At 41.3% G+C, this 27,689-nt stretch overlaps 1 long non-coding RNA gene and 1 pseudogene across 1 annotated transcript; both read right to left on the bottom strand.

Annotated features, from left to right (window-relative positions):
- Positions 1-3,594: 3,594 nt before the first annotated feature.
- Positions 3,595-15,363, bottom strand: LOC148003664 (uncharacterized). The gene is made up of 2 exons (XR_015629059.1): positions 15,258-15,363; positions 3,595-3,917 (listed from the first exon to the last, which is right to left on the bottom strand). It is a non-coding gene; the product is annotated as an uncharacterized LOC148003664 (long non-coding RNA).
- Rpl10a-ps8 (ribosomal protein L10A, pseudogene 8) lies at positions 9,570-11,348 on the bottom strand (annotated as a pseudogene).
- Positions 15,364-27,689: the final 12,326 nt, after the last annotated feature.

Raw genomic sequence — 27,689 nt, 5'->3', positions numbered from 1 at the left:
AGACTTTTAATTTCCTATAGAATAAAGTTACTCATTAGATATAAGCAAGCACTGTATCTGTGACACTTTCTAAGTATGTAAAACTGCTAAAGTCTATTTTAACATTCATTTGTTACATAACAGTTTACAAAAGACCATGATTTTTCATTGTTATGAAGGAAATTCTCATCACAGTAAATGCTTTGTATTTTAGTGTGTAAATTACAATCAACTATGCCATTCCTCATACCTCTCCTATAAAATCCTTTAACCAGCCAACCCCAACCCTTCTGCTTCAGTTGGTATGTAAGAGAGAGATTGTTCCCAGGAATACTCTGAACAGAAAACTATCTCCCACAGCAGAATACATTTTTCAGCAACTATTTGGATCAAGCCACATGACTATTTCCTAAACAGAAAGAAAAAAAAATTCAAGTTTCTTATTTAAAAAAAAAAGTTAAAGAGGAAGGATAAGGAGGAGAAAAGAAACAGGTAAATTTCAAAGAGCAGTAATAAAAGGAAACAAACCCCCAAATTCGTAGTGCTGAGTGGTATTTTAAAATATTTTATACAAATCAAAACATGGGAGCTAATCATTTCAAACGATTTACGTGTTTAACTGTTACACAAGTGTGTGATTATAGTGTCGTCTTCATAGGGTGGTGGTTATCACGTGCATTTCAGACAAGTGCACACCTGTTCAAAGAAAAGTGTTTAAAAGCAAAAAAGAAAAAAAAAGAGGCATTAGTTTTGTTTTTGCTTACCTTCATGAGCTGTGAGTGTAGTTCTGCTGTTGAGTGCTTATTAAGTTCAGAGCACTGAATTTAATTCTCAACACTCCCCTCTCACCCCCACAGCCGTGACAGGGAAAAGAAACAAAAGCCCTATCTTACAGGGAGCATGCAGAGTCTCAGAATAGAGCGTGGTTCGTCTGCCCAGATCTCTCTGGGTTCATCTGCCTGGATCTCTCTTACCTCAATGATCGTGGCTTTCTCCACAGGGTGTGAGTTCCATCTCAGTGTCCTACACTACACCTTCAGTGTTTGCTTAGACTTTCAGTTCGGCGGCCTGGAGTGGCTAAGGAGGGCTCCCAGTAGTCAGGGATGCCTGCAAGGTAAGAGGTGTAGACAATCTGAGGAGACAGACAAGATTTATGTTACCATGATATTCTGCTGAGTGTTAGGATTGGATTATTACTTTACAACTTCACATAAGCCTTATGAGATATTGATTACATTATGCCTCTCCAGTTCAGAGGTATGAAATTTTAAATAAGTAGACGGAGATATTTCTGGAGACCATTGGATGGATAACCTATACCTTGGTATATTTTGATTTTCAAAGCACTTAGAGAGTTAAAACTGCGGTTCTCCTCTTCCTTGATGCTGCAACACTTAATACAGTTCCTCATGCTGTGGTGACGCCAAACAACAAGATTATTTTCATTGCTACTTCATAACTGCAATCTTGCTACAGTTATGAATCATAGTGTAAATGTGTATGTGTTTTCTGATGGTCTTAGGAGACCTCTGGAAAAGGGTCATTCATCCCGCAAAGAGGTCACAGCCTCTTGAGAACCACTGGTTTGGAAAGTTTAGTAAAGGGCTAGCCTTCAAGGGAAAGTGGGCAGTGGGCCGTCTTGAACAGTAGGGATGGGTACTGCCAGTGGGATCCAGGACAACTGAACAAGTGTTCATACTCCAAGTGTCCATACGCCATATATATATGCTATATTCAATATATTCATTAAATATATACATATATATGAACTAATTACCAAAATTAGACCAAAAGACACCCGTTTGATGCTCACGGAATTTAAATATCTTAGCACCCCATGTGTGCGTGTGCCAGTTCGGGAATGGTCTCTGTGTTTCTGGGCTCTGCAATTCAAAGACCCAGGAAAGAGGGCAGGTCGTCTAAGACTTATCAAGGTGCCAGCCTTTAGGTGTTGCCAGCAATTACAGGGAAGTGAGATGGAGGAGCCTGGGGTAATGTCTGGGTTTGCTTCCCGTTGGACGGCACCAAATAGGGCAGGGGGTTACCCCAGAGGACATTACGAAGCTGTAAAGACTGGGGATGAAAGCCGAGCAGACACGACAAATGTCCCTGTGCCCTTTTCATCTTTTCGCTTACCACAGCACACGGTTTGTCATTTGTTGACTGCTTTTATATTTGCACCGTTCTATAAAGACGCGGCCGGCCTTAATGCATCTCCAAGTAAAATATAAATGACTTTTAGGTCTTCTCTTCTGAATTATTTATGGCGTGGCTTCCTTCTTTTTTTGAACAGTCCACATCTGATCATGGAAAATGACAGTAGTATAACCTATCAGGCAAAATGCTAGCTCTGTGTGCCTTTATTTGCAGATTCCTCGTCTGTGTCTGTCTCTTATTTACTGTGGCAGCAGGTGCTGTGGGAGACAGCAGAGCCCTGGACAAGACGACATTATTGCATTCTAGTTGGCATCGGATGTAGAAAGAAAAATAAAATAGCACAGATAAAGGTTTATAAAATAATCAGATAAAAATCTGCCCATGTGAATAAATGTGAATAGTCCAGGGTGTAACTTGTGCTAATACGTGAAGAGTTAGACCCAGAATACATAATTAGACCTGAAAGGGTATATTTGATGTGAGAAAGAGATAGATTTTTGATTGACAGCTAGTGGATTTATAGCTAGACTATGTTAATCTAAATGATAATTCCTGCTATTCATTTGTTCTGGAAGACAGAATGGAGATTGATTCAGACATCAATTATTCTTCATTCGGATAAACAAAGAATTTATCCCAGGGTCATTCCTCTCGGACCTGGCCCTGTCATGTAGCCTTGCAGAGAGACGCTGTTGTTCTGCCCTTTGTCAGTGCTCCAGATTCAGTCCACCTGCCTGCTGCCGTCTTCCCACTGTTAATGTCATAAAATGCTTCTGGCAGCATAAATAACTTTATTACTAAGCTGTAAAGTAGAGTGAGTGATTAATATTGCATGAATTGCATTCCATTCAATTTTTCCCCTCTAATGGGAAGAGACCTGCGTATAGTCTAGAAAATGCAGTCTTAAAACGACTGAGTAGCATGGTCTTGAATGAACTGCGTTAGAAAGCCCCCATGGCTGAAGATTTTGATTGCAAGGTTGCTCCTAATAAATTCAAGTTTACTTTCTGAGGTCCTCGTTTTCGTGAGGAATTCAATTGATGAAGGCAGCCTAACTCTGGGCAGTAACCGCGAGACATTAGATTTGACGGTGAAGTCTAAGCGAGCCCTTGTCTGATGATACAACACTCTCGCGTTGTCGGGAGGCTGGTTCGTGCTGCTTGGCTGTGGGAGGTAATTAACACTGAAAGCATTTTTGAAAATTGAGGTTTAGAGGAGGAGGCCCAAGCCAATGGTCTTCCGTTTCACCCCAGGTATCCCAATAAGATGTTAGCTGGCAGGTTCTAATGCCGTGTTATAAAACCCAAGTTTAGGGAAGATATTAACCTCCCTTGCAATAAACAGAAGTTAAGCTAGAAAGGATAAAAATAAAATTTCCTCCGGATCAGTGCGATTGCTCTTTAAGGAACAGAGGAAGAAAAGGCTTTGCAGAAATAACAGACTCAGCTTTGTTTGATGTGAGTTTATTTCTCCTGGGCCATTTAATAACTACATCTTAAATTCTCTCCTTTTTACCCCCTTGGAGAATGAGAATTCACTTTGCCCTTTATTGTAAATGATTTCAAACAGAACCTTCAACAAAATTAAAGATGCTGGGGTCCGTTCCTGAATTTTCCTGCCAGACCAATGACTTTCAGCCAGGATGTCCCCAGTGGATGAAACACTTGACGGGTAATAATGACGGTACAGTCCTTTCCCGGGGCATTCCCAGGGAGGGTTTCGTTTTTTGGATCATTATCAGGGAAAAGTCCACGCTCTTCTCTCCTGCTCAAGAGTGGATTCTGGAATACAAATAAGCGTAAGGCTATAGGATAAATTAAAATTTATGAATAAACCTAATTTATAAATAAAGTAATAATCTTCAACTCCGTGTCACTGTTGGAGCACACCGCTCATGAGACTTTTACTCTGTGACCTACGAGGTAAACACCTGACTTGGCTCGGGAACTACCCGATGAAATGGCTTTCCCTACTGAGACGAGGACCTCAGCTTCAAATGTTGACCTTGACAACGGCAAAGGAGGGCATATTCTCCCTGACATTTCACGAAAGAATTACGCCTATTTCCTTGAAAGTACTCTACCTTTAATGCCCCTGTCTGTCCACCATGATTAATTCATCATGAATGAACTGTAATACAAATGTCACCATGATACAAATGTAAAGTTCGTACTCATAGTCCCTTCCAGCCATTGACAAACTAGGCTGTAAATTCTAGAAAAGTCTAGGATATGCTTTTGTTCGCTCACTCTCCTGTCCTCAGGACCTGACACGAAGGGACGTCTAAAATTGTTATATTGCTATATAAAAATATATTATTGTTAAATGTGTTGGAAGCCCAACTTGTAGGTACTTAGACACAAAGGAGGGAAGCTATTGGTGTGGTCAACCCTAGAATAAGTTTGTGTGCCTAGTCTTAGGAGTGACATTGAAGGGCCCAAATCCATAGGTCTTGTCTTCAACACTCAGGTCTCTTATTAGGTAAATCATTTCCATAGGTGGCATGGTGTATTGGTTGGTTTTGTGTTGACTTAACAGAAACTGGAAGCATCTGAGAAGAAAGGATCTCAGTTAGGGGGAATTCCCTCCAGACTGGCCTGTGGGCGTGTCTGTGTCATGTTGTCCTGATTCACTGTTGATGTAGGAAGGCCCAGACCATTGCGGAGGGTGCCTTCCCTAGGCAGTTGGCCTCAGGCTGAATAGGAAAGCAAGTTGAGCAAACACAGAGAGCAAGTCAGTAAGCAGAACACCCCCTCCACTTCCCACCCCCTATCCCTGATTCACACACCCACCCCAGCCTGTGATTCAGTCCCTGCCTACAGATTCCTCCCTTGAGTTCCTGCTTTGGCTTCCCTGGGTGATGGACTTTAATCTGTAAGCCAAATAAAACAGGCCTTTTCCTCCCCAGTTGGTGTTGCTAGTGTTTTAACCCGGCGATGCAATGCTAACAGGAGAGTGGAGCAGTTGGGGACCCAGACAAAGCTTGCATGCAGTACTTTTTATCAGGAATGTGTTAGTTTATGCTTTAAAAGTCACCTATGGGGGGGCTGGGGATTTAGCTCAGTGGTAGAGCGCTTACCTAGGAAGCACAAGGCCCTGGTTCGGTCCCCAGCTCCGAAAAAAAGAACCAAAAAAAAAAAAAAAAAAGTCACCTATGGGAAGTTAGGAACACACATGCATGTTCCTAAACAGTCAAGTATACCTTTAGCTTGCTAGTCTCCTAACGAGAAGCAAGCTTCTCCTTTTGTCTGGAGAGCCATCTGATTCTGAACTCTCCTGCTCTGATTTCCTCAAGATGGAGCCAAGACTTGACAGCATTTGCATCCAACCTTCATGGAAAACATTTCTAGATGTTTAAGATTGTTTCCTCATCTGAAAACAGTGCCATTTCCCATGGTCCGGTTGACAGACTTGTTTGGTTTTCTTTGTTTGGTGTTATGATTTTGCATCACGGAGTTTTCTGAAATTTTTCAGGATACGGTTCGGCAAGAATTAAACTTTCATTTCGGCCACACTCACGTTAAGATTTAATGAAATTGCATGCTTATGGACAATTGGTAAAATTGGCAATAAGATTTGAGAATCAGTATGATTGAAGAGCCAACATCTGCTTTGTAAACACAGTAGGCAAAGGCTCTAAGCTGCGCATGATAGCCATGTGGTCACTGTGTTCTAGGTGTCAGCTGGTCTTTGACATGGTGCATTCGAAGCATTCACTTCTCTGTCCTCTGGCTTCAACAGGCAGCATCCTGCCTTTGGATTTCCATTGTGTGTGGGAGGGACAGACACCTACCTGCATGGAAGTACATACAGCCAGTGTGATGGTAAAGACTGGGAGCAAAGGAGGGACCTGATTGGAGCTGCTGCTTAGAACAACAACAGGGCAAAGGATTTAGTAATAGAAACGTTTGTTACTTCCAGTTGTCTAGAGCTCCAGGGATTAAATTCTGAAGAAATAATACAAAGTTCTTGAGAATTATTGCCTAATTGTTGTATATTTAAAATGCTTACATCAAGACCATTCATATATACCAGATGCTAATTTTTGTTTGTTTGTTTGTTTGTTTTTTGATACAGGGTTTCTCTGTGTTGCCCCTAGCTGTCATGGAACTCACTCTGTAGACCAAGCTGGTCTGAAACTCAGAGATCCACCTGCCTCTGCTTTGCCTCCTGAGTGCTGGGATTAAAGACTTGAGCCACCAATGGTTGGCTCAAGGGCCTCCTCTTCTTTTTCTTTTTTGAAAATTTATTTATTTCATGTGTATGAGTGCTCTATCTGCATATACACGTGCATGCCAGAAGAGAACATCGGATTCCATTACGGATGGTTGTGAGCCACCATGTGGTTACTGGGAATTGAACTCAAAACCTCTAGAACAGACAGTGCTCTTAACTGCTGAGCCATTCTTCCAGCCCCACAGGAATCTTATTTTCAAGAAGCAACAGGACTCATTGGAAATACGTGAATGATGAATGTCCTCTGAGGATATTTATGTGACTCTATGCTAAGTATTGTTTGGAGATGGTGACAGCTCCCAGCACTGAAGTAGCTCTAAATGTTAAGCTGTGGCCAAATGATTTTTCTCCACACGAACCTCCTTACTCATAGGCACAGAGATAGAGCATATTACCATGTGTGATGATACACATCCTATCTCATGTGTCCCGTGGTGTGTGTGTGTGTGTGTGTGTGTGTGTGTGTGTGTGTGTGTGTGTGTTAAAGAACTATAACTAAACAACAGTGGAAAATGAAACAAATCATATAGAACCTCACAGAACATTATAATAAATGAAGCAGAGAACCCAACAGTTCTCCTTTCTGAGGAAAGCAACACAGGCAATGACCAGACAGTGCTTGCGTTTTTCCATTCCTCATACCATTTCCTTGCAGAGCTGTTATTCTGTCTCAAGGTATTCAGAAGTCAATGCCAAATCATTGTTTGCCCATGAAACCAGATAACAAAATACAGAAAAGTACTCTTAGTCGAGGAGCTTGGGATGTTGAATGACTTAGACTTAAATTGTGGATTATGTTGAATATGAAAAATGTTTAAAGAAAATACCCAATCCAGGAGATCTGCACAAATTCCAAGGTAGATAAAGCATCCTAGAATTTCACGGGTCCTGGGTTCTTCTGCAACCTCTCACCACCATCGCTCATTCTGACACAATCTAAAGGGATTTGGCTAGCAGTGGCTCTCGCTTCTCCACAGTGCCTTTGTCCTGGCAGGTAAGGCTCTCAGTGATGGATGTCACAGACATGCACAGACAGCGTGAACATCAAAAAGCTATGGTGTCTCAGAGGAGAAAAAATATCAGGGAAAGGGATAAAATGTGATGAACAAGCTTATTTTCTCCCTGTTCCTAGTCACTTCACTCTTAAAATAATGGGGGCAGGGGAGTGTACATTGGGAAACTTTATTAGTAAGAATAACTAGTGAGTGATATAGCTGATGGTAAATTGTGGGTGGATGTTTAAGAGGAGTAAATGCTGCTTTAATGAGCTCCCATAAGCTGGGATTGGGGGTGGGGGGTCATGAGATAATTGACAGTTATTCCAGCATGAAAACTTTCTTTTTAGCTTGAATCACAGCGTTTGATTCTGCAGGCTTGAGCAGACACTGACAGCACTAATGTGTTGACTTATCACAATTGACTGAGTGGATTAAAGAAGATTTTAAACTATACTTGGCATGTTCAAGGGTCACACATAAACGTTTGCAATGTTTATTTATTTATTTATTTTTCTTGACTTATCTTTTTCTTCCTACAGGGTGAAAGCTTTTATTTAGGTTATAAAATCATAGGATTAACTATTGATCATTCACGTGTAACAAAATAAAGCCAATGAAAGATGGTGGGTGAGGCAGAAATGATGAAATGTGAGGGCTGTGCTCTGAGATGTTGCATTAAAGTTTAGACTCAGAAAGTTGCCTGCAGGGGACCTAAGAGGACAACGTGGTTGGCTGAGTTTGAAAGATGCACTTGCACAATGTTATGCACAGATCTCAAAAACCCCAAAAAGACCACCAGGAACCACAACTTCAATTTAAGCACAGAGAGTCTTTATTCAAGCTTGAGCTCAGGCCACAAACCTTCCTGATGCAACAGGATAGGAGAGCATCCCAGAGGTCTAGGGGAAGGGGGTTTATAAAGAAAAAAAAACACAAGTAGAGGTTTTCAAGCCTTGGTGTTACATGAGAAGGTAAGAGGGTAAAAGGAATGTTGGCCTTTAGACTAGTTCGTTTACAGCACCTGGTCAAACTGCAAAGAGGGACCCATACATCAAAAAGGAGCATCTTAACCTGGGAAGGACTGATGTTTTCTTAGCCCACTCTGCTGTTATCAGCTAGCTGTAGCTGCTGTGTCTATTTTGCCACTGACATCTCAAGGGTGGGGCCATGCCTCTCTAAGGGTAAGTTAACTTAGAATGGAGTCTTACAAACAAAATGGAGCTTATTATGCTACTTTAATTCTTACAACACCTGTCCTCCAGTGTGGCTTGTACTCTCAACTTGAGTTTCTGACTCTGTTCAGCAATCTGGTCTGCTGTCTCCTGACTGGATCCAAACAGCATAAACAGAGTTACAAAGAAACATTTTGTTATAGATGTTTTTTATCCCTTTACAGCTATCAGGTTGAAGTTGTAGCTTTCATTGAAACAATGCAACTTTAATGTTGAACGAGGATGTCTATGTTGCTGCTGCCATTTTCTGATACTGGTTTTGATATTTATTCAAAATATCAAATATGTTTTTAGGTATACATAGTTCATTAAAGAAGGTTCTCTCTACTGTGACTTATAATAAGAAATTTGTCCAATATGAATGTCATACATTTAAGTTTATAGCATAGTGACCCTATTATATTTATTAAGAACTATATATATTTGTATATATACACAAGTATTTATATGGTATTCATATTAGTTATATAACAAAGTTTCACAAAGCAAGTGTACATTATTAACATTCATAACTTTGTTCAACAAGGACACGTAGGTTGTGTAGAGCTCCTACATCAATATGTTGGCACAGTTCTCACAGCCCAACCTCATACAATCCCATAGAAGAAATATGGTGCCAGTTAGCAAAAATAATTCCTTCCCCTGGTTACTTTGTAAAATCAGAGTCTGGTCACAGGGCCCTAATGTGACACCATAGGTCCAGGCCTTATAGGTTTTTGAGGCATCTGGTTGACTTGAGGTAGTATGTATGGTTATAAAGTAGAGTATCTGAAAAGGAAGAAATTAGAATTAGGTCCCTGTCTAGGCCTACAGGCTCTTGGTAGTTCTAGGCCTTGCAAGAAGAGACATGTACTGTGCTAAAGAGAAGGGTTAAGAGAACATTCAGTCATTCATTCCATTCTACCCTTTAACAACACAAATCTCTACATGATTCTTCCTCGTCTTTAGGTGTCTACCTTCCTTCCTTCTTTAGTTTGTCTCTTTCTTCCTTCCTTTCTTTATTTCATTCTTTCTTTCTTTTGCTTACAAACACCCTACCCCTAATCACAGACATAACTAATGGATGTTTATTGAAGCATCCTTGTAGAGATGCTGGGGCTTGCCCATGATGCTCTTGATGTACAAAGTACCCAGACGTTTTGCCAATTCTTCTTGAGCAAGAGCACCAAGATACTGACAGCCAGGTGGATGTTGCAGACCAGCTTTCATCAGTCATCTTCACATGGCTGACAGCAATGACCAGACACAGAGCCTTCTTCATCTGGAACTCGATCATGTATTTCATGTCATTGACTTTGGCCATCATGTTTTCATTGTGTCTCAGTAGGGAAGGGAATTTACCTGTCTTGTTTAGGACTAGGCCCTTTGTTTTTCTTGATAAGAGATTAAGAGGCCAAGAAGGCATCAGGCTTCTTGGTATCCTTTTGGTTAAAAAAAAAGATGAAGGTTCCTCAGTGTTTGGATGTCCATGTGGAGGATGTCCACAGTTTTGGGTTCATCACAGTGCTACTGGTTCCCAAAACACAGCAGAAAATGTGGTGTGTGGAATTGAGCCTGATAATGCTCCAGAAGTTTGCCCTTCTGTGTGTCATGCTTTTTTGGGATGAACTACAACTCCACTCCTTCCAGAAATGTCTACTACATGCACTGGTTCCCATAAAGGACTTTCAGCACTGCCAAGTACATGATGTCCCTGAGAGACTTTGCTGCTTATAGCTATTCAAGCCTGGAAAGCCAGAGAAGAGCCTCCCACCTTTTCATTTGATGTTCTGGAGAGAATTTGGACAACTATTTCAATCCAACTAACTGAACTGAATTGTCTGGATATTCAGTAATCAGTTATACACAAGGAAGATAGAGAATAGGATTTTGTGGACCAGATTTTCAACATTTCCATGTCAACAGACTCTACCAAAGCACGGATTACAACAGGTAGGGACCCATGAGTCAAACAGCTTCTCTAAGTGACATTGACTATAGATACAAATATCCTAGGAGTTTTTGAACCCCAGTTTTAAGTTTCTCAGATTTCAAGGGACCCTGATAAGTATAAGAAGTCTAAGAATCCAACAAATGAAAGTGTGATTACTCGGAATTGCATGGGGGAGTCTCTGGAAGATGTGGGGCACAGCCCACATCCAGAGTACTGTGATATTTATTCAGTGCAATAGATTTAGAACCCTGTTGGTGTTAACAGTTGCTCAAAATTATTATAAGTCTCTTCATCATCCTAGTTAATATGATGCTGTCCAAAGAGTCCCAGTACCCACTGCTCAGGGGGCATGGCAACGCCTGTTTGATCGTTCACTCTGGAGATTGTACTCAATGAGTAGCCTGTAATTCCCCATGACTCTCTTTTTCCCTTTTTATTGGGGAGGAGAACATTCCCTTCTTTCATCTTCAGAGATTTTTTTTTGGTGTGTGTCCTTTATAATTCTTCAAAGTGACTGAAGAGTGGCTCTGTCATGACAGCAGTAAAGCAATTTGTGAGCCTTCAAAAAGATGCAGTTCAAGTAAAATTTATTTTTCTGTGTTAACAAAGTAGCACATGACACCTAATATTTCCTAACCAGGCCTTCCAGTCCAGAACTCTGGCTGTTTCAGAATGGTATCTCTGAACGTCTAGCTTTAAAATGATGAAAATATATTGGTAGCACTAAAGAAAATATCTTCATCCTTTTTTTATATAAGAGCTAGTAGGACTATGGGAGCTATTGCCTGGGAATATTGGTCCCGTACTAACCATCGCATTATTCTTTTTGAATCTCTGTCACGACCCTGGTGTGGAAACTTCCCAGTTAACAGTTGAGACCTCTGACTTGGCCCAAATCATTATAGTAATCCTTTTTACACTTGTAGACTACACCATAAAATTACTTCAACAAACAACAGCGCTTTAATGAGGCATGATGGTGCCAAACCTGTAATCCTATCATTGGGTAAGCTGAGGCAAGAGGATATCAAGGTCAGATACACTCTGGGAGATATATATATATCCCCACCCTGGATCAAGATATAATAAAACAAGAGAAGAAAACATATGCTCTAAAAGCTCCCCCTCTCTTTCTCTCCCTCCCTCCCTCCTTCCCTCCCTCCCTTTCTCCATCTCTTCTATCCCATGGTCCCTTCCTCTCTGGGCATAGTATATGTTGTATGTATTCATATAGTTCTATTCCTGCATTCCAGAACATGCATTTTTGATTCATGATGTAAAAAGGAGGTTCCAGACACTGAGATGTAAGGAATTCAGTTACTGGTCAGAGAGGAACTTCTGTGAAGGCACCTACTCTGTTTTGTTAGAAGTTAGTATCTGGTTGTCACCATCATAAAGAAACTTGTGATTTCTGCTTCAGGAGTCTTAGCTCAGTTTGAACTCTCCTCTGATGTTTATTCCTAGCATCCTGCTCCCTACAGGAAGAGCTTTAGATGATTCTTTATCTTCCAAACCTAACTGGATAGAATTCTTCCTCAGATACATTGTTGTCCCACTCCTACACAGCAAAATTTTGGAAGTTTTTTGAGAATGAACTTGAAATGATCTCTTTTTAAACCTTCATTTAGTCAATCTTGGCACTGAAAAAGTGAGACTGTGAGAAAGAATTTTTTTTAAATTAAGGAATGGTTTAAACAAACTCAATACTTTAGGGGAAAAGAGGACAGAGTTCTGAAAATGTTAAGTGTTTCGAGGCTCACTGATCTTCTCTGCCTTCAAAGAAACTTGCTGTTCTCTCTGAGGCCTCCTCAAGCCAGCCTCCCTTGGATTGTAAAACAGTCTGTTATTCAGCTAACACTCTCTATGGAAGCTTTCTTTTCCCCATTCAAATGGAGCAGAGAAACAAGACAACTTTCTTGGGGAAGAACATAGAGCACTTACTTGACTGAAGTTGATATTAGCAGAGCACAGGAGGCTGCAGGTGTCCAAATTATTGATCCAAGTTCACCATAAATATTCTGCTAGATTCAGGGGGGTAAAGTTATTGCTTTTTGAGTATAATCTCTTAGAGGGAACACACCATTAAGGGTTGGCTTTTTGAAGAAAAATATTAGACGATTCCCCATAGTGGGGCAGCGATGTCTCCCTTAGGAAGTCATTACTTCCAGGTTAAGCCATCAACAAACCATTCCCTGGCTGTGGTCTAATTAAACTGCACACATTTTAGGGGGTGTAAAATAGAGGTGCTGACATGCCAGTTATGCTGCTGACACAGACGTTCTGAGTGTGCTTGATATAAATGGTGCTGACACAGGCCTTCTCCTTGAGCACAGCTGCTGGAGGTGCCTTTTGGCCAGATCCCTGAGGGTTAGCTCAGAGCAGTGTCCAGGCCGAAGGGGAAAGGATCTGCTACCAAGGGCTAGTGCCTCTGAAACCTTCACCTACTGATTGCTCAGTAGTGAGTTCTTCTGTTGGGGCATGGCTTCTCGAAAAGCCCACTACTGAATGAAGATAGTCTCTTACTACCATACAGGCTTAGTGTGTAAAACTTCAGAGGTCATTTGTATTCACTGACTTTGGGATGGAAAATGAAGGCATAATTATTATTGTATAAAATGTTATTTAATGAAGGTTCACATGACTGTCATTTGAGTTCTATCTTTTTAAGCCCCATATTAGCCACCATTGCTGATAATCTTGTAAATGAAGATGATAAAAAGAAAGCTTAAGATCTTTGTCGAAATTCACAGACTCAGTTTAATACCCACTTAGCCAAATGATTTGAGACATCCTGTTCCTGTGAACAGATTATGAGCCTCTTTCATTGATCCATTATGTGACCAGAACCTACATTTGACACCATTATTTGGAGCCCATTTGCAGTGAGGTTTTTAGAAAGTGACAACTTCATCCACAGTATCTTTCTTTAGGATCCCTCCTTGACAATGTTGTGATGTAATCAACTTTTAGAGGCATCCAATAAAGCTCTCCCAGAAAGCAATGACAAGATGGGATTCTATGTGGAAGAGATTTACGGAGAGAACTCCCTGAAGCAGGAAGGAACAGGAAGTCCAAGTGAGCTTTCAGACCCAGAAGTGTTAGACATTCCACTTTGGCTGAGATAATGAAGCTCTAGAATCTGTGTGTCTCATCCTCACCTGGGAGAAGCTCAGAAGAAGCATCATGGACTTGAAGGAGCTGAACCCAACCCCATCTCCATGTAGGGTCTCCTCAGAAAAGGTCTGGGTATTGTTCTCTATAGCCACCAACAGTGGTTTTTCTATGTACAAAAATAGAAGTTCCTCTCCTCTGGCATGTCTAGTGCTACTTTTGGGGTCATTATGAATCTACCAGTCAATGTTTTAGGGACAAATCATGGAATGATAAATGTCTGGCTTCACCATTTATCTCTTTCAGAGTAAGATCACAGCTCAGATTGGAAGATGTCCTGGGTTTCCTGGGGCTCAGAAGCCCAAGAACCATACAGCTCTTGAGGTGGGGCAGTGTCTCAATGGAAGGGCATCCTGAGTCATGGAGGCCCAGGAAGCATACAGCTCTGAGAGGAAGCCTCTTCATCAAAGGCATTGCAGCTCCCAGGGGAGGATCCCAGTTGAGCTAAAGAACTCAGAAGTCTCAGCCCTGCTCCTCTCTTCTCTTCGATTCTTCTATTTATTGCTTCCTGGCTTCTTCCAATGAGAGAGTCACACCAGGCAGCAAATCTCATAGAGATTTACTGGAGGGTCCAGGGTATAGAGAGACGATGAGTCCAGGAGTGGCTGCCTCTGCTCTCTGGAGGGAGTGGACAGCAGGGTATTGGACAAAGATCCAGACTCATATAGGGATTTGTAGGGGGCAGATAATTCCAGGGTGAGGATTGGTGGGATTTCAAGTCCAGAGCTTGGGGAGTCTCAGGGATTGGTGGGTTTTCCTATTCTTTGGGTGGCTTTTGTTCAGACTTTTCACTTAAAATCAGCATAATCTCAGGAAGGTCATATGGAGGGGCTGGAGATGACTTTTGTGACAGTTACAGAGGCTGGAGACACCGTTATGACAGTTAGGGAGGTCGGGGGAGGGGCCTGACTGCTTGAGCTCCCAGGTGGGGGCCAGGTCACCTTTCTGCTTTAGAAGTTTACAAAGTATCCAAAGTTTACAAAGTATACGGAATTTACAAAGGGAGTCCAGGCAGGGAAACCCTTCCCAGACACTGGAGTGGTGTGAACAACCAACACACTTATCTTTTTCAGAATAAGGTTGTAGCCATGGTATTTGTTTTGTAAAAAGGAAGATCAGATGGACATTATCCACAGAGCTTAAGAAAATCACGAGACAATATACAAAATCCGATGATCAATTTAAAACAAAAACAAACAAAAAACCAAAAACGAACAAAAAAACCTAGATCATTAGGGCTATGTGCCCATTCTCTCCTCACTTCCTGGGAGGAGAATGGGTACACAGTCCTCCTCTTGAAGCAGTAGAGCAAGAAGGCCCACAATCTGCTGAAATAAGAGAGACGCCTAACAAAAGCATGGCATTGAGAGGGATGAGTTCTGAGAAGGCAAAAATGGCAAGTACAGGAAATTCTAAAGAGAGTCTTTTGGGTAGGAAAATGTAAAACTTCTCAGAAAAACCACTCACTCATTGTCTTAGCTTGGGTTTTGCTGCTGTAAGCAGACACCATGACCAAGTCTTATGAAGGACATTTAATTGGGGCTGGCTTACACGTTCAGAGGTTCAGTCCATTGTCATCAAGGTGGGAGCATGGCAGCATCCAGGCAGGCATGGTGCGGGAGGAGCTGAGAGTTCTACATCTTCATCTGGAGGCCGCTAGCAAAATACTGACTTCGAGGAATCCAGGACTCGGGTCTTAATGCCCACACCCACAGTGACACGCCTACTCCAACAAGGCCACACCTCCAAATAGTGCCACTCCCTGGACTAAGCATATTCAAACCATCACACTGGTGTAATAAATAACTGTGGTTCAGTTAGTATGCCAGATACTATTATGGGTGCTTGGAACATGGCAGGAAAAAAGGAAAGATTCCTCCTGCAGCTTACGCTTCATCTGGGAGATACAAAAATGCATATAAAGCAATATAAAAAAATTAAGTGAACTATCTAAATAGGTTTCACATGGACTACTTTATTTTTTTAATTTTGTTTATGTATTTATTTATTTACTTATTTATTTGTTGATAGTCACCTTGTGTGTGGTTACCAGGAGCCAGGCCTTTCTCTAGCTCCCTTAGATTCTCTAAGGTTTGCCCTGAGTTTCCTATTGTTTCCCCCAAGAAGGACTCACCTCATATACAGAAATTCATCGTCTGTAATTTCTAGGGAGTCACTGACAGAGTGAAATGACACTGGATATTCTATTTAGTTAATATATTTGATCTCCAACAAAGCCCACATTTAACTGGATGTTAGTTTATCTTTCCAAAACTGCTTTGGAGGATATACTTAAAATGACGTAATCAACTATTACCAAATCAAAACACGCAAGTCTTCGGTGGTAAACTTAATGGAATGAATCTACCAAGACTCAAATGTCACCAGATTAAAAAGAGCCATGAGACTTCATGGGCGTGATCTAAAACCCACAGATCTCTCTGCTCAGAGTGAACGACACCGTATAATGTATTTATCTGTAAAGATTGAAGACATGTCGACCCTCCATTTACCCCACTGATCAACAGTCCATGAGCTTCACTGACAGGAGAAAGCCACAGGAAATAATGACTTCAAGTGGGAAGGGTCACAGTCAAACCCTGAGCCCAGCACCGAGCCGTAGGCATATACAGGTTTTATTAGCTTTAGTGGTAGTCTGGGTCTGTGTGGCTTTGGAAGGTATCTTTTAAGATTTTCCTTTTAAGGTCTTATTTTTTTTTTTAGGTAAAACAAAAGACTAAAACAGTTGATTCATAAGAACTGTGACATACTTAAAAAGAGAGTAAAGATGAACTCTCAAACTGTTTCCCCAGCCCAATCTCAAGACTTTACATAGATCCTGTGTGTGTGTGTGTGTGTGTGTGTGTGTGTGTGTGTGTGCGTGTGTGTACATGTGTGCATGTGCGTGCGTGTGTGTGTGCGTGCGTGTGTGTGTGTGTGTGCTGGTGTGTGCATTGCTAGCAATGATAACAAAACACTGAATGCAATAGCAAGTGATCTGCCACAAAGCTGTGTCTTCAACCCCATAGATTAGTTAACTTTTTTTTTTAAGATTTATGTTTGTTTTATGTATGTGAGTACACTGTCATTGTCTTCAGACACACCAGAAGAGGACATCAGATCCCAATATAGGTGAGCCACCATGTGGTTGCTGGGAATTGAACTCAGGACCTCTGGAAGAGCAGTCAGTGCTCTTAACCACTGAGCCATCTCTCCAGCCCCACTGTTAACTTCTTAAAGAAGCAAAGAAAAAAAAAAGGTAGGTCTGATGAGTAGAAGATTCTCAATGGGGAGAGAGTAGAGATGACAAGTCTCAGAGCATATAGCCACACTGCCCATGCCTGTTACAACTGACACTAAGGCAGAACCACCTTCAGTGTCATCGCCTATTCTGTCATTCTTCTATATCCCACCCTGTTGGCTGGGGAAGCTTTGTTCATGGAGGTCACCATGATGAGGGCTCTACAGCCCTTCTCTGGTTTGGACTCAACCTCATACAGCTTTGGTCCTTTCGGGCTCCTGTGACAGCCTACATTCTTGGAGCATGTCTCATCTCTTTGTTTCCTTCTCCTCAGCCCTTTATTTTTTACATAAAGGTCTACTTGTTGTAAACCTCAGTTTTTCTTCAAGATCCTCCAGTCTGTACTTTCTACTGCCATGCCCTTAAAGTCGATAGCCTTTTTGAGAGCTTCAGCTCTGAACACAACTTATCTGCTAACCTTCTTCAGATGATAGATAGATAGATAGATAGATAGATAGATAGATAGATGATAGATAGATAGATGATAGATAGATAGATAGACAGACAGACAGATAGATAGATAGATAGATAGATGATAGATAGATAGATAGATGATAGATAGATAGATAGATAGATAGATAGACAGACAGACAGATAGATAGATAGATAGATAGATGATAGATAGATAGGCTAATAGGGACCATCTGTGAGGTTGAAAGGCCTGAAGCAGAATTTATGTTCTTTCTCTTCTGTCCTTCTCATGTTTATAATAGACCCTCGATTCTGTCTTTTTAACTACAAAAATATAGCTATAATCATCATGCAGTCCATATTATCTCTCCTCTCTACGTTTAGCCGCTCATCCAACAGAGCCTAGTGTAGAGGAATGACTTTGAATTTCCACCCTAGTTCCACCTTCTGAATTCGGAAAGACTGGACTGTCAGGACAGCCTGTCAGCTAGAGTCCCCCTTTGCATTCTTTAAGAGATGTTGACTTATTTCCTTCTGTACACCGGCACTGTGGTAGAAGCTGAGGAGTGGAAGGAATCAGAGTAGTCTCTTCTAGGAAAACACAGTAACATGGGAAAGGAGAGGACCTTAATCCACCTGTGTGTGCCATAGTGAACATTAGACAAGTGGTCCAAAGTGAGTAGCAGTTACCTTGGTTTGCAGGAGGTGGGTAGAATGAGATGAGTACAGAGTGTAAATGGAGAAGGTGGTTTAGAGGGTTAGGGGTAGGTAGAGGTTTCCCAGGTAGAGTGAAGTAAAAAGGCTTTTTGGTTCATGATCATGACCCAGACTCTAATGCAATGCTTAGCTGTGCGTTAATCGTGGATGTAAGGCAGACAGTAGACAGACAAGGGCTAGAATGTGGTCAGATGGCGAAGCACTGAACAAAATAAGGCAGCTGTGCTCTACAGAGACGGAAAGATCAATTTCAGCTCCTACACTGGTCACATACTAATGTCTGAGCGGACTCAAGAAACCAATATTGAAGTCCGTTGTCTACAGGTTCTTTGATCTTGCTTTATTTCTGGCCCTGGTATTGGAGTCCTTTAGCCAAAGTCCTCACAAGAAAAAAAACCATGGTTCTATCTCACCTCCATCATTTAATTAACCATCGTTTACCTTTTAAAATGAATACATTACATTGTAAGATGTGTACAAACATGTTAGAAAATAATCTAAGAATGTGAACATTTTTTTTTTCATTTTTAGCAAATTCTTGATAAATCTCCATGTCCAGACCTTTTGCTGGTTTGCTGTTTTGGTTTGGCCACTAGCAGTGATACGGTACCTCCAGATGGGACCTGCCTTAGGTAATATCATGAGTGATAAATCATTTTTGCCCCCTAAGGAATATAATGGAAATAGATGGCACAGTCACCACTGGACTAGTGTGTGTGTGTGTGTGTGTGTGTGTGTGTGTGTGTGTGTGTGTGTGTGTGTCTGCGTTGGGGGGGAGCAAGCAAAGCCCTCGGTCTGTCAGCTCAGGAAGACTTCCTGTGTCTCCTTAATGGCTCACAGCTCTTCAGTCCACTGAAGTACTTCACAAAGAGAGTGAGTGCAAGTCCCCTAGTACCTACTGTCTCAAGCAGAAAATGGAGAGATTGTTTCCAGTGTCCTAGAAACATTGGTTTTGAAAGCTGTTCTTTCATGTTTTACAACTTATTACTCACTTTGACTCAAGAATATCACACAGGGTACTGAAGCTCCCGGAAGGGGCGGCACAGGTCTTTCTGGTTGCTGCCGCCGCAGAGAGCCCTTGGGCAGCACACCGCGAGCAAACTTGAGCCTCGGGACCACAGGTAAGACCAACTTGTCTGCTGCAAGAAAGCTGCCTGGTGAGCTTGGGACACACGGAAGCAGAATTCCTCTAGGACCGGGCACGTTCTGTGTTTACCGGAAGTCCCACACCCGCGGATCCCGGCCCGCAGCAGCTCTCTGCTCCCAGACCCGGTGAGAGAGAGACCCAACCGCCTGGTCAGGTGGGCACTCCTGAGGCTGCAGAGCAGAAGAGACCACCAACACTGCCCACCCCTGCCCACATCCCTGGCCCAAGAGGAAACTGTATAAGGCCTCTGGGCTCCCGTGGGGGAGGGCCCAGGAGCGGCAGGACCCCTGCCTGAGACACCGCCGGAACCTGAGGGAAACAGACCGGATAAACAGTTCTCTGCACCCAAATCCCATGGGAGGGAGAGCTGAACCTTCAGAGAGGCAGACAAGCCTGGGAAACCAGAAGAGACTGCTCACTGTACATACATCTCGGACGCCAGAGGAAAACACCAAAGGCCATCTGGAACCCTGGTGCACTGAAGCTCCCGGAAGGGGCGGCACAGGTCTTCCTGGTTGCTGCCGCTGCACAGAGCCCTTGGGCAGCACCCCGCGAACAAACTTGAGCCTCAGGACCACAGGTAAGACCAACTTGTCTGCTGCAAGAAAGCTGCCTGGTGAACTCAAGACACAGGCCCACAGGAACAGCTGAAGACCTGTAGAGAGGAAAAACTACACGCCCGAAAGCAGAACACTCTGTCCCCATAACTGACTGAAAGAGAGGAAAACAGGTCTACAGCACTCCTGACACACAGGCTTATAGGACAGTCTAGCCACTGTCAGAAATAGCAGAACAAAGTAACACTAGAGATAATCTGATGGCGAGAGGCAAGCGCAGGAACCCAAGCAACAGAAACCAAGACTACATGGCATCATCGGAGCCCAATTCTCCCACCAAAACAAACATGGAATATCCAAACACACCAGAAAAGCAAGATCTAGTTTCAAAATCATATTTGATCATGATGCTGGAGGACTTCAAGAAAGACATGAACACACTTAGGGAAACACAGGAAAACATTAATAAACAAGTAGAAGCCTACAGAGAGGAATCGCAAAAATCCCTGAAAGAATTCCAGGAAAACACAATCAAACAGTTGAAGGAATTAAAAATGGAAATAGAAGCAATCAAGAAAGAACACATGGAAACAACCCTGGATATAGAAAACCAAAAGAAGAGACAAGGAGCTGTAGATACAAGCCTCACCAACAGAATTCAAGAGATGGAAGAGAGAATCTCAGGAGCAGAAGATTCCATAGAAATCATTGACTCAACTGTCAAAGATAATGTAAAGCGGAAAAAGCTACTGGTCCAAAACATACAGGAAATCCAGGACTCAATGAGAAGATCAAACCTAAGGATAATAGGTATAGAAGAGAGTGAAGACTCCCAGCTCAAAGGACCAGTAAATATCTTCAACAAAATCATAGAAGAAAACTTCCCTAACCTAAAAAAAGAGATACCCATAGGCATACAAGATGCCTACAGAACTCCAAATAGATTGGACCAGAAAAGAAACACCTCCCGTCACATAATAGTCAAAACACCAAATGCACAAAATAAAGAAAGAATATTAAAAGCAGTAAGGGAAAAAGGTCAAGTAACATATAAAGGCAGACCTATCAGAATCACACCAGACTTCTCGCCAGAAACTATGAAGGCCAGAAGATCCTGGACTGATGTCATACAGACCCTAAGAGAACACAAATGCCAGCCCAGGTTACTGTATCCTGCAAAACTCTCAATTAATATAGATGGAGAAACCAAGATATTCCATGACAAAACCAAATTTACACAATATCTTTCTACAAATCCAGCACTACAAAGGATAATAAATGGTAAAGGCCAACATAAGGAGGCAAGCTATACCCTAGAAGAAGCAAGAAACGAATCGTCTTGGCAACAAAACAAAGAGAAGAAAAGCACACAAACATAACCTCATATCCAAATATGAATATAACAGGAAGCAATAATCACTATTCCTTAATATCTCTCAACATCAATAGCCTCAACTCCCCAATAAAAAGACATAGATTAACAAACTGGATACGCAACGAGGACCCTGCATTCTGCTGCCTACAGGAAACACACCTCAAAGACAAAGACAGACACTACCTCAGAGTGAAAGGCTGGAAAACAACTTTCCAAGCAAATGGTCAGAAGAAGCAAGCTGGAGTAGCCATTCTAATATCAAATAAAATCAATTTTCAACTAAAAGTCATCAAAAAAGATAAGGAAGGACACTTCATATTCATCAAAGGAAAAATCCACCAAGATGAACTCTCAATCCTAAATATATATGCCCCAAATACAAGGGCACCTACATATGTAAAAGAAACCTTACTAAAGCTCAAAACACACATTGCACCTCACACAATAATAGTGGGAGATTTCAACACCCCACTCTCATCAATGGACAGCTCATGGAAACAGAAATTAAACAGAGATGTAGACAGACTAAGAGAAGTCATGAGCCAAATGGACCTAACAGATATTTATAGAACATTCTATCCTAAAGCAAAAGGATATACCTTCTTCTCAGCTCCTCATGGTACTTTCTCCAAAATTGACCATATAATTGGTCAAAAAACGGGCCTCAACAGGTACAGAAAGATAGAAATAATCCCATGCGTGCTATCGGACCACCACGGCCTAAAACTGGTCTTCAATAACAATCAAGGAAGAATGCCCACATATACTTGGAAATTGAACAATGCTCTACTCAATGATAACCTGGTCAAGGAAGAAATAAAGAAAGAAATTAAAAACTTTTTAGAATTTAATGAAAATGAAGGTACAACATACCCAAACTTATGGGACACAATGAAAGCTGTGCTAAGAGGAAAACTCATAGCGCTGAGTGCCTGCAGAAAGAAACAGGAAAGAGCATATGTCAGCAGCTTGACAGCACACCTAAAAGCTCTAGAGCAAAAAGAAACAAATACACCCAGGAGGAGTAGAAGGCAGGAAATAATCAAACTCAGAGCTGAAATCAACCAAGTAGAAACAAAAAGGACCATAGAAAGAATCAACAGAACCAAAAGTTGGTTCTTTGAGAAAATCAACAAGATAGACAAACCCTTAGCCAGACTAACGAGAGGACACAGAGAGTGCGTCCAAATTAACAAAATCAGAAATGAAAAGGGAGACATAACAACAGATTCAGAGGAAATTCAAAAAATCATCAGATCTTACTACAAAAACCTATATTCAACAAAACTTGAAAATCTTCAGGAAATGGACAATTTCCTAGACAGATACCAGGTACCGAAGTTAAATCAGGAACAGATAAACCAGTTAAACAACCCCATAACTCCTAAGGAAATAGAAGCAGTCATTAAAGGTCTCCCAACCAAAAAGAGCCCAGGTCCAGACGGGTTTAGTGCAGAATTCTATCAAACCTTCATAGAAGACCTCATACCAATATTATCCAAACTATTCCACAAAATTGAAACAGATGGAGCACTACCGAATACCTTCTACAAAGCCACAATTACTCTTATACCTAAACCACACAAAGACACAACAAAGAAAGAGAACTTCAGACCAATTTCCCTTATGAATATCGACGCAAAAATACTCAACAAAATTCTGGCAAACCGAATCCAAGAGCACATCAAAACAATCATCCACCATGATCAAGTAGGCTTCATCCCAGGCATGCAGGGATGGTTTAATATACGGAAAACCATCAACGTGATCCATTATATAAACAAACTGAAAGAACAAAACCACATGATCATTTCATTAGATGCTGAGAAAGCATTTGACAAAATTCAACACCCCTTCATGATAAAAGTCCTGGAAAGAATAGGAATTCAAGGCCCATACCTGAACATGGTAAAAGCCATATACAGCAAACCAGTTGCTAACATTAAACTAAATGGAGAGAAACTTGAAGCAATCCCACTAAAATCAGGGACTAGACAAGGCTGCCCACTCTCTCCCTACTTATTCAATATAGTTCTTGAAGTTCTAGCCAGAGCAATCAGACAACAAAAGGAGATCAAGGGGATACAGATCGGAAAAGAAGAAGTCAAAATATCACTATTTGCAGATGATATGATAGTATATTTAAGTGATCCCAAAAGTTCCACCAGAGAACTACTAAAGCTGATAAACAACTTCAGCAAAGTGGCTGGGTATAAAATTAACTCAAATAAATCATTTGCCTTCCTCTATACAAAAGAGAAACAAGCCGAGAAAGAAATTAGGGAAACGACACCCTTCATAATAGACCCAAATAATATAAAGTACCTCGGAGTGACTTTAACAAAGCAAGTAAAAGATCTGTACAATAAGAACTTCAAGACACTGAAGAAGGAAATTGAAGAAGACCTCAGAAGATGGAAAGATCTCCCATGCTCATGGATTGGCAGGATTAATATAGTAAAAATGGCCATTTTACCAAAAGCAATCTACAGATTCAATTCAATCCCCATCAAAATACCAATCCAATTCTTCAAAGAGTTAGACAGAACAATTTGCAAATTCATCTGGAATAACAAAAACCCCAGGATAGCTAAAGCTATCCTCAACAATGAAAGGACTTCAGGGGGACTCACTATCCCTGAACTCAAGCAGTATTACAGAGCAATAGTGATAAAAACTGCATGGTATTGGTACAGAGACAGACAGATAGACCAATGGAATAGAATTGAAGACCCAGAATTGAACCCACACACCTATGGTCACTTGATTTTTGACAAAGGAGCCAAAACCATCCAATGGAAAAAAGATAGCATTTTCAGCAAATGGTGCTGGTTCAACTGGAAGTCAACATGTAGAAGAATGCAGATCGATCCATGCTTATCACCCTGTACAAAGCTTAAGTCCAAGTGGATCAAGGACCTCCACATCAAAGCAGACACACTCAAACTAATAGAAGAAAAACTAGGGAAGCATCTGGAACACATGGGCACTGGAAAAAATTTCCTGAACAAAACACCAATGGCTTACGCTCTAAGATCAAGAATTGACAAATGGGATCTCATAAAACTGCAAAGCTTCTGTAAGGCAAAGGACACTGTGGTTAGGACAAAACGGCAACCAACAGATTGGGAAAAGATCTTTACCAATCCTACAACAGATAGAGGCCTTATATCCAAAATATACAAAGAACTCAAGAAGTTAGACCACAGGGAAACAAATAACCCTATTAAAAAATGGGGCTCAGAGCTAAACAAAGAATTCACAGCTGAGGAATGCCGAATGGCGTAGAAACACCTAAAGAAATGTTCAACATCTTTAGTCATAAGGGAAATGCAAATCAAAACAACCCTGAGATTTCACCTCACACCAGTGAGAATGGCTAAGATCAAAAACTCAGGGGACAACAGATGCTGGCGAGGATGTGGAGAAAGAGGAACACTCCTCCATTGTTGGTGGGATTGCAAACTGGTACAACCATTCTGGAAATCAGTCTGGAGGATCCTCAGAAAATTGGACATTGAACTGCCTGAGGATCCAGCTATACCTCTCTTGGGCATATACCCAAAAGATGCCCCAACATATAAAAAAGACACGTGCTCCACTATGTTCATTGAAGCCTTATTTATAATAGCCAGAAGCTGGAAAGAACCCAGATGCCCTTCAACAGAGGAATGGATACAGAAAATGTGGTACATCTACACAATGGAATATTACTCAGCTATCAAAAACAACGACTTTATGAAATTCGTAGGCAAATGGCTGGAACTGGAAAATATCATCCTGAGTGAGCTAACCCAAACACAAAAGACATACATGGTATTTACTCACTGATAAGTGGCTATTAGCCCAAATGCTTGAATTACCCTAAATGCCTAGAACAAATGAAACTCAAGACAGATGATCAAAATGTGAATGGTTCACTCCTTCTTTAAAAGGGGAACAAGAATACCCTTGGCAGGGAAGAGAGAGGCAAAGATTAAAACAGAGACTGAAGGAACACCCATTCAGAGTCTGCCCCACATGTGGCCCATGCATATACAGCCATCCAATTAGACAAGATGGATGAAGCAAAGAAGTGCAGACCGACAGGAGCCGGATATAGATCTCTCCTGAGAGACACAGCCAGAATACAGCAAATACAGAGGCGAATACCAGCAGCAAACCACTGAACTGAGAATAGGACCCCCGTTGAAGGAATCAGAGAAAGAACTGGAAGAGCTTGAAGGGGCTCGAGACCCCATATGTACAACAATGCCAAGCAACCAGAGCTTCCAGGGACTAAGCCACTACCTAAAGACTATACATGGACTGACCCTGGACTCTGACCTCATAGGTAGCAATGAATATCCTAGTAAGAGCACCAGTGGAAGGGGAAGCCCTGGGTCCTGCTAAGACTGAACCCCCAGTGAACTAGACTGTTGGGGGGAGGGGGACAATGGGGGTAGGGTGGGGAGGGGAACACCGATAAGAAAGGGGAGGGGGGAGGGAGATGTTTGCCCGGAAACTGGGAAAGGGAATAACACTCGAAATGTATATAAGAAATACTCAAGTTAATAAAAAAAAAAAAAAAAAAAGAATATCACACAGACTTTCTGTAATCCACCCCCCCCAACCAAGATATGTAGTAATTGTACAATTTTAACCTCTGTCAGAAATCCTTGACAGGTGTTGTGTGGAGTCTGCTGATTGATTTCTCAAGGGCACCAGGCCTCCTAAGTGGATGCTCAGTTTGAGTAAGATGTATGTTTTAGCATTAGCTCCATGTCTTTTTCTCAAAATTCAAGTGGATCTTTCAACCCGCTAGAATCAGGGTCTTCATAAATCTGCTAAGGACATAAATCATGGAATTTGCTAGAAAACTATTCAGAGTAAGAATGGATGACATTATTGTAGAGTTCATAATAAATACAGAAATTCATTTAGGAATGTTAAAACTGAGGTCCAGGAAATTGTAACGATTTTCCCAAGTTCATTAGCACATGGACCTATATAATTTAGATGTAATTGAATATTATCTTACTTGGCGTGTTCTCTCTCACATTTTCATTTTCAACTTTAATTTTTAAGTTAAAATACAATTATATTGTTTTAACTTCCCTCCCGTTCTTCCCATGTATCCTCCTTACTCCCTCTCCCTCTCAAATTCATGGCCTTATTTTTCTTTAATTACTATTGTCACATATTTATGCACAAATATATAAATGTGATTTGAGGAATCCCTTCATAGGGTTGCCTGTGTGTATATAAAACTAGAGTAGATTTGAAGGTAGTGCAAGGAAGCCGTTGTGCCACAAAATGACTTATGACCAGAATGACAAGGGTGGTAATAAAGATGACTCTAGAGGAAAATAAATATTTCATAATTCATGGGCCAACTGTTAGGAGTGTCAAACCAATGTAGAAGAAACATGCAGTTACTTACCCCTACTTCTTATGCAGTTAGAACATGTAAGTTATGTCTAGAAATCCGAGATAATGTGAATACATCGGTTAGTTTTCTCAACTTCACACAAATGATCCCTGCAAGAAGGGAATCTTAAAGGAATTGGTTCTATCGAGTTGGCTTGTGGGACATTCCCTTGATTGCTTGCTAAGTGATGCAGAAGGTCTCCGTCCAGTATGTGAGGCAGTATCCTAGGCAGGTAGGACAAGGCTGTGACATAAAGGTAGCCCAACAGGTCAGAGGAGCAAGGCAGTAAGCATCCTGTGGCTTCTGCTTCAAGCTCCTGTCTGGAGCCCCTGCCTCGATTTCCCTTGATGGTGCATTGTAATTACAAACCAAACAAACCCTTCCACCCCCAAGTCGTTTTTTGGTTAGCATTTTATTGCAGCAAAACAAAACAACTAATGTGGATTTGAATCAGAAACATTTAACATGTGAGGCGATTTGAAACAACGTGAGTTTTCTGTCTATTTGCTTAAATGAAATATTCTTGATATGATGGCACCTCAATTCGTAGCCCACAGGAAAGTTATGATTTTTCTTCCGCGGAGCAGCCAGTTTCTTTATAGGCTGGCTAAACAAAAATGCTTCAGTTAGGTCCAGAGAGCTTTGCTTTATCTTCAGCAAGCGGAGAATAATTTTTTAAAACATTTTTGTTTTAGCTTCCCGAATAGTCCAAATACTTTATTTTGCGGATTTACAAAACATTTTGCAACACTTTGTTTTCTTAGAGAACCAAAGCGCCCTCTACTGTTTGTTTTCGGTCATTACAGCCAAATATCTGGTAACGCTTTCGAAATAAAAGCGATAAATAGAACTAGAACGTATTTGAAGAAGCATTTCTGCCCTACTTCAATCATCAGAATGTGCTTTCGAACCCACCAGTCAGTATTTATATACTTAAAATAAGCCATGGAGTTTCACAAATGGGAAATCTTGTGATTCCAATTCAAATTAGGTCTAATACGTTAGTAGCTTAAATGCTTCAAGGGTCAAAGAACCTGCGTTGTCTCATCTGTCTTTATACAATCT

Source organism: Rattus norvegicus, chromosome 9 (assembly GCF_021556685.1).
Source record: "Rattus norvegicus strain SHRSP/BbbUtx chromosome 9, alternate assembly SHRSP_T2T, whole genome shotgun sequence".
Lineage (NCBI taxonomy): Eukaryota > Metazoa > Chordata > Mammalia > Rodentia > Muridae > Rattus > Rattus norvegicus.
Note: the sequence above shows the minus strand (reverse complement) of the source record. Positions and strands in the feature narration are given on the sequence as shown.